The sequence below is a fragment of the Populus alba genome, chromosome 1, assembly GCF_005239225.2.
Source record: "Populus alba chromosome 1, ASM523922v2, whole genome shotgun sequence".
In the NCBI taxonomy this organism is placed as follows: Eukaryota; Viridiplantae; Streptophyta; class Magnoliopsida; order Malpighiales; family Salicaceae; genus Populus; species Populus alba.
This window is the reverse complement of record NC_133284.1, coordinates 45,880,045-45,887,424: the sequence shown is the minus strand read 5'-3', so window position 1 is coordinate 45,887,424 and position 7,380 is coordinate 45,880,045. Positions and strand designations below refer to the sequence as shown.

Below are 7,380 nucleotides of genomic sequence, written 5' to 3'. Positions count from 1 at the left end.
CGTCAAGTGGGAGGAGATATAATGAAATATCGAAGAAGCATGGATAACACCGATCTTTTTTTGAAAGCAATAGCTACTAGAGGCAGTGTTTTTTCTCCTGTAATAGATTAGATTAATTTTTCACTGTAAGTTTCTGAATAAGTAATAAGAGGGCTGAGACCCACATTTTTCAATGCAAAGATATGTGTATATAGCTGAAAGCCCAAATGTCAAAAAGCTAAGCAGATTTCTTCTCGGCATCGCAACAATGATATCAAGTTCAAGCTCAACCCATATATCCAAAGAATGACGGCCATATGTCACCAACAAAAGGCGAATCTATATCCAATATGTGGCATTCACATTCATGCATCACATACATTTGCTTATAGATTGTCATATTCTGCATATAACAGGTGAAATATAGGTCCCCAACTTAAACGTATTCATAATACTCGTTCACGAAAGAAAATGGAAAATGAGGAGAGAAATCAACTAGAAATTCAACACCAAAGAGAGCTGGTTCAACACCAAAGAGAGCTGGAAAGCCTGAAAGAGGATGTAGCAAGGCTTACCAGCTTGCTTGAACAGGCTTTGAGGCCTAGAGTTGGAGAAGGGACATCCTCTCAACAAACATTTACACCTCCGCCTCCTGTTGTTCCACCATTTGAGCCTCAACATACTGCTCCTTTCGCACATACTCAATCAGCACATCCAATGAGAGTCCCCCATACTGTGTTGATAGAAGAAGAACCTCAAAGGAACAATATCATAGAGGAAAATGGTCAGGAAAAACTAGCTGCTTTAGAAGAAAGAATGAAGGCAATAGAGGGGAAGGGTTTGTATGATCCGGTAAAGGCTGCTGAAATGTGTTTAGTGCCTAATGTGGTTATTCCTAGAAAATTCAGAGTTCCGGAATTTGTTAAATATACTGGAACTCAATGCCCAATCACCCATCTTAAAGCATACTGTAATAAGATGGCTGAAGTAGTCCATGATGAGAAGTTATTGATCCATTTCTTTCAAGATAGTTTAAGTGATGCTGCTCTTGCTTGGTATATGCGTTTGGATAATACCAAGATTAAAGGATGGAAGGATTTAGCTGAAGCTTTTATTAGACAGTATAAGTTCAACATGGACATTGCCCCAGATAGATCAAGTCTGCAAGCCATGGAAAAAGGCAATAAGGAGTCTGTAAGAGAATATGCCCAAAGGTGGCGTGAATCAGCCGCGCAAGTAAATCCTCCATTGTCGGAAAGGGAGATGACTGGTTTATTTTCCAACACTTTCAAAGCCCCGTACTTTGAATACTTGGTAGGTAGTGCTGCACAAAATTTCTCTGATTTGGTTGTTATAGCTGAAAGGATCGAACAAGCTGTTCGGACGGGTAGGATCGTGGATCCTACTGAAAAAAGAGGTTTTATTGGAAAAAGAAAAGAAGCGGAAGTTCACAATGTTGAAAGGGAAAGTAGAGGGAAGAACACTTACCAAGATAATTACAGCTCCAAAAGTATTACACCTACCCCCTCTATATCCAATATAAAATTCTCTTCACCTACAAACACCCAAAATAACCCAATAAACAACCAAACCGATAATGCCTACCGCCCGAGAAGAAATTTTCCAATAGATCAAGTGCAACTTCCACCATTACCCATGTCTCTTACTGAAATGCACCAAAGATTGCTTAGTATTGGTCAGGTAGCACCTGTTCCCTTAGAACCTTTACAACCACCATTTCCCTTTTGGTATAAACCCGATCAAAAATGTGAATACCATGCTGGTGCTGTTGGTCATCATATTGATGGATGTGTTGCATTCAAAAGAAAAATCCTTCAGCTCATCAAAGCTGGGTGGATTTCTTTTGATGAGTCTCCAAATGTGAATTTTAACCCTCTACCAAATCACGCTTCTGGAGGTGGGGGAGTTAATAGCTTGGAGATAGGAAAGGGAGGTACAACAACTTTAAGGGTGACTATGGATAGATTGTATGGGATGTTAAGGCAAACAGATTATCTAAAGACACCAGTCAAAATACAAGCTGTAAGGAATGCGAATGAATATTGTAAATATCATCAGCAGCTTGGGCATGATATTGACTCGTGCGAGGAGTTTCATTTGGAGGTAGAAAATATGATGGCGTTGGGAATGTTAAGATTGATGAAACCCAAAGAAGATGAGTTAGTAGGAACAATGACTGGTTGTAACAAAAAAGTGGAAGTTTGTAGATACATACCAACTGAAAGGGGTCCGCCAAAAATGATCCTAACAAAGCCTACGAACATTGTTAGCGGAAGCTATAATGCCCAACCCTATAATTATGGTTATTCTTTCACAGCACAAATCCTGCCCCTGTTTTTCATGCGGAAGTAGGAGGACTCACTCGGAGTGGGAGATGTTTTACTCCTGAAGAGTTGGAAAACCATAGAAAAGCCAAAGGAAAGGATACGGCGGAATTGACAAAGACAGATGAGGTTAATAAGCCAGTAAGTGATGAAGAGGCTAATGAATTTCTGAAATTGATGAAGCACAGCGAATATAGTGTGGTTGATCAGCTAAAGAAAACACCCGCTAGGATTTCTTTGTTGTCATTAATATTGAAGTTCAGAATTGCATAGGAACGCACTTCAGAAGGTTCTTAATGAAAGCATATGTTCCTCAGGATATCACACAAGATTCCATAGAACATTTGGTGGGTCGGATTCAAGCTACAATTACCTTTATTTTACTGATGATGAGCTGGATCATGAAGGGAACCGGTCATAATAAACCATTGCATATCACGGTAAAATGCAAGGATTGTGTGATTGCTAAGGTGCTTATAGATAATGGTTCTGCTCTTAATGTATTGCCAAACATGTACTCGATAAAATGCCAGTTGATGCTTCTCATATGAAGCCAAGTACCATGACTGCCAGGGCATATGATGGGTCATCTAGACCAATCATTGGGAGTATTGATGTTGAACTAATCATTGGCCCACATCCATTTCAAGTCACATTACAAGTAATAGACATTCATCCATTCATATAGCATGTTACTGGAAGACCTTGGATCCATGCAGCCCGAGCTGTCGCATCTTCTTTACATCAACGGGTCAAGTTTATCATCAATGGGAATTTGGTGACTGTGAGAGCTGAGGAAACTTTTTCAATGATAAAAAATGTCTCGATCCCTTACATAGAAGCTGAAGAAAGTAAGGATGAAAATCTGCATGCATTTGAAGTTGTAAATGCTGAATGGGTACCCGAAAATACGGTATGCGGAAAGCCAGAAATTTCCGAAGCAGCAAAAATTGGCTGCTAAATACTTCTTAAAGCATGGACTTGCCATTTCAATATGACCATACTACCGGAATGCCTGAGAGGATTAATATGATAAAAATGAAGTGCGCGGATCAAAGGTTTGGCTTAGGGTTTAAGCCTGGAAAAGCAGATTTCAAAAGAGCAGCTGAAATTAGAAGAGAAAAGAGAATAGCCCGGATTGAGAGAAGAGAACCAGATGAAGACCGAATAGAGATCCCACCAATCCATGTAACATTTCCAAGATCCGCATATGTGATAAAAACAGAGGATTATGAGGGGGACTAAGAAAAGAATTCAATGGTGCTACTATTAATTATCTTGAATACGTCGGTGAACAAGATTTAAAGGAAGAGGATAATGATCATGAACAGTTTCCCCAGCTGACTATTGGTGTCTTGAAGACGACTCATCAGAATTCGTGAGGAAACTTGGCAGAGGGAGAAGATTTAGCAAATTGGGAAATTCAAGAAAGTCCCAATTGTTTTCAAAAAGTAATGTTTTGATTGCTTATTCGTTGTTTTTCATTATTTGTATTGTTTGAATAATTGTGCCTTGCCAAATCATCATGGCTTAAGAGATTGGCAATAAGGTTTTGTGGTTGAGCCCTTCTATCCTTTAAGTTTCAATGAGATCATGCATATTTTCTTTCAATCGTGTTGTTTTTGTTTTCTTCTCTATTCATTTATTTACTTTCCCAGAACTATACACTCATAACCAAAACACTTTTCGCTTTCAGGAAATCTGAAAGCGGATCGTCGTACACCCCATAAACTCATTGCACTGTGGATAATTGGCCTAACTTTGATGAAACTATAATTGCCATGGATGAGGAAGAATTTGGTGAGGAGGATATTCATGAATTCGCAAAGTTAACGGAACAATCTGATCGCACATGGAAGCCTGCAAAAGAAGAACTAGAACTGATAAATGTGGGCACAGTACATAATAAAAGAGAGTTGAAAATAGGGAAGCTATTCTCTGCTGACGTTAGAAGTGAATTGATTGCTCTTTTACAAGAATACATTGATGTTTTTGCCTGGTCATACGCTGATATGCCTGGTCTGGATACTGATATTGTGGTACATAAACTACCTTTGATAGAAGGTTGTAAGCCGGTTAAGCAAAAGTTGAGGAGGACAAGGCCGAATATACTAATCAAAGTGAAAAAAGAGATAACAAAACAATGGGATGCTGGATTCTTGGAAGTAGTTGATTATTCTCAATGGGTGTCCAATATCGTAGTAGTACCCAAGAAAGACAACAAAATCAGGGTATGTGTGGATTTCCGAGATTTGAATAAGGCAAGCCCGAAGGATAATTTTCCTTTACCCCACATAGATGTATTAGTAGATAATGCTGCCAAGAGTTCTACTTACTCTCTTATGGATGGTTTCTCTGGGTATAATCAGATTAAAATGGCCGAGCAAGACAAGAAGAAAACAACATTTGTTACCCCTTGGGGAACATATTGCTATAAAGTTATGCCATTTGGACTGAAAAATGCTGGGGCAACTTATCAAAGAGCAATGGTGACACTATTTCATGATATGATGCATAAAGAAATTGAGGTCTATGTGGATGATATGATTGCTAAGTCTAAGGATGAGGAAAACCATATCCCAGCTCTGAAGAAATTATTTGAAAGGCTGAGAAAATATCAATTAAAGCTGAACCCTGCAAAATGCACATTTGGGGTGAAGTCTGGGAAGTTATTGGGATTTGTGGTGAGCAATAATGGCATAGAAGTAGATCCTGATAAAGTGAAGGCCATACAAGCTATGTCAGCTCCTAAAATTGAGAAAGAGGTTCGAGGCTTTTTGGGGCGTTTGAATTATATCGCTCGATTTATTTCACAACTTATAGTCACTTGTGAACCAATCTTTTGATTACTTCGAAAGAGAAACCCCGGAGTATGGGATGAGGACTGTCAAGAAGCCTTTGATAATATTAAACAATATTTGCAGAACCCACCTCTATTGGTGCCACCGGTGCCGGGAAAGCCTCTCATTTTGTATTTAACAGTGACTGAATCAGCAATGGGCTGTGTGCTTGGCCAACATGATGAGTCTGGGAGAAAAGAGCAAGCCATCTACTACCTGAGTAAGAAATTCACTGAGTGTGAATCTCGTTACAGCATGATTGAGAAGCTGTGTTGTGGTTTGGTTTGGAGTGCGAAAAGGCTCCGACAGTATATGCTATACTATACCACTTGGTTAATTTCAAAGGTAGATCATATCAAATATATCTTTGAAAAACCATACATGTCAAATAGGCTCGCCAGATGGCAAGTGTTGTTGGCTGAATATGATATCATTTACAAAACAAGAAAATCTGTGAAAGGAAGTGCAATCGCAGATCATTTAGCTGATAATGCTATTGAAGACTATGAGCCATTAAATTTTGACTTCCCTGATGAAGATGTGCTGGTAATAGAAGGTGATTGGTGGACCATGTAGTTTGATGGTGCGGTGAATGTATCTGGTAATGGAGCTGGTGCTGTAATAATTTCTCCAGAAGGAAAACAATATCCCATATCCATTAAGTTGCAGTTCAATTGCACAAACAACACAGCTGAATATGAGGCTTGTATTCATGGATTGGAAGCTGCATTGGAGTTGAAGATAAGGAAATTAGAGGTATATGGAGACTCTATGTTGATAATCTGCCAAACAAAGGGGGAGTGGCAGACAAAAGATGAGAAATTGAAACCATATCAAGAATATCTCTCCAAATTGGTTGAAGACTTTGAAGAGATAGAGTTCAATCATTTAGGAAGGGATAAGAATCAGGTTGCAGATGCTTTAACAACCTTAGCCTCCATGGCCGCAATTGATTGTGGTATCAGAGTACATCCTATAGGCATTGATATCAGAAGTTCTCCTGCTTATTGTTGTTTAGTAGAAGAAGAAGTGGATGGAAGTCCTTGGTATGCAGATATAAAAAGATTTATCCAATATCGGGAATATCCTTTTGAAGCTTCAAAAACAGATAAGAAGACTCTGAGAAGAATGGCAATGGAATACTTTATAGATGGAGAAATCTTATACAAAAGGTCATTTGATAGGACTCTACTAAGATGTCTAGACAGATCAGAAGCCAATAAAGCCTTGTATGAAGTGCATGGAGGAATTTGCACCACCCATGCAAATGGACACATGATGGCGAGATAAATGCAAAGAGCTGGGTATTTTTGGTTGACCATGGAGAAGGATTGTATAGAATTTATCCAAAAATGTCATAAATGTCAGGTGTATAGCGACAAAATCAATGCACCCCCAGTGCCCTTATTCAATATGGTGTCACCTTGGCCATTCGCGATGTAGGGAATAGATGTGATTGGGCCTATTAATCCAAAAGCCAGCAATGGGCATCAGTTTATCTTGGTCGCAATTGATTACTTTACAAAGTGGGTAGAGGCTTGCTCATATGCTAATGTGACTCAGAAGGTGGTCAAGAGATTCACTAAGAGAGACCTAATTTGTAGGTATGGTCTGCCAGAAAGGATAGTAACCGATAATGCCAAGAACTTCAATGGGAAGATGATTGTGGAATTATGCACTATATGGAAAATCAAGCATTCCAATTCATCACCTTACAGACCAAAGATGAATGGTGCTGTTGAAGCTGCTAACAAGAACATAAAGAAGATTGTCCAAAAAATGGTGGTTACTTACAAAGATTGGCAAGAATGGCTTCCTTATGCTCTACATGCATATCGAACAGCAATAAGGACGTCAACTGGGGCTACACCTTATTCACTAGTTTACGGAATGGAGGCAGTGATGCCCTTGGAAGTAGAAATTCCTTCTTTAAGGGTCCTAATGGAGTCTGAGCTAGAAGAGGCTAAATGGGCTGAGATATGATATGAACAGTTAAATATGATCAGTGAGAAGAGATTAGCGGCGATTTGTCACCACCAACTGTATCAAAACAGGATAGCAAGAGCATATGATAGAAAAGTTCGATCAAGAGAGTTTAAAGAAGGAGATCTTGTATTGAGAAAAATCTTATTACTACCTAGTGAGAACCACAGCAAATGAGCACCCAATTATGAAGGTCCTTATGTAGTAAAGAAGGCATTTTCTGGAGGAGCATT

At 39.1% G+C, this 7,380-nt stretch overlaps 1 pseudogene; it reads left to right on the top strand.

Annotated features, from left to right (window-relative positions):
* Nucleotides 1–450: 450 nt before the first annotated feature.
* On the top strand, nt 451–7,147 carry LOC118037399 (uncharacterized; annotated as a pseudogene).
* The last annotated feature ends 233 nt before the right edge of the window (nt 7,148–7,380 follow it).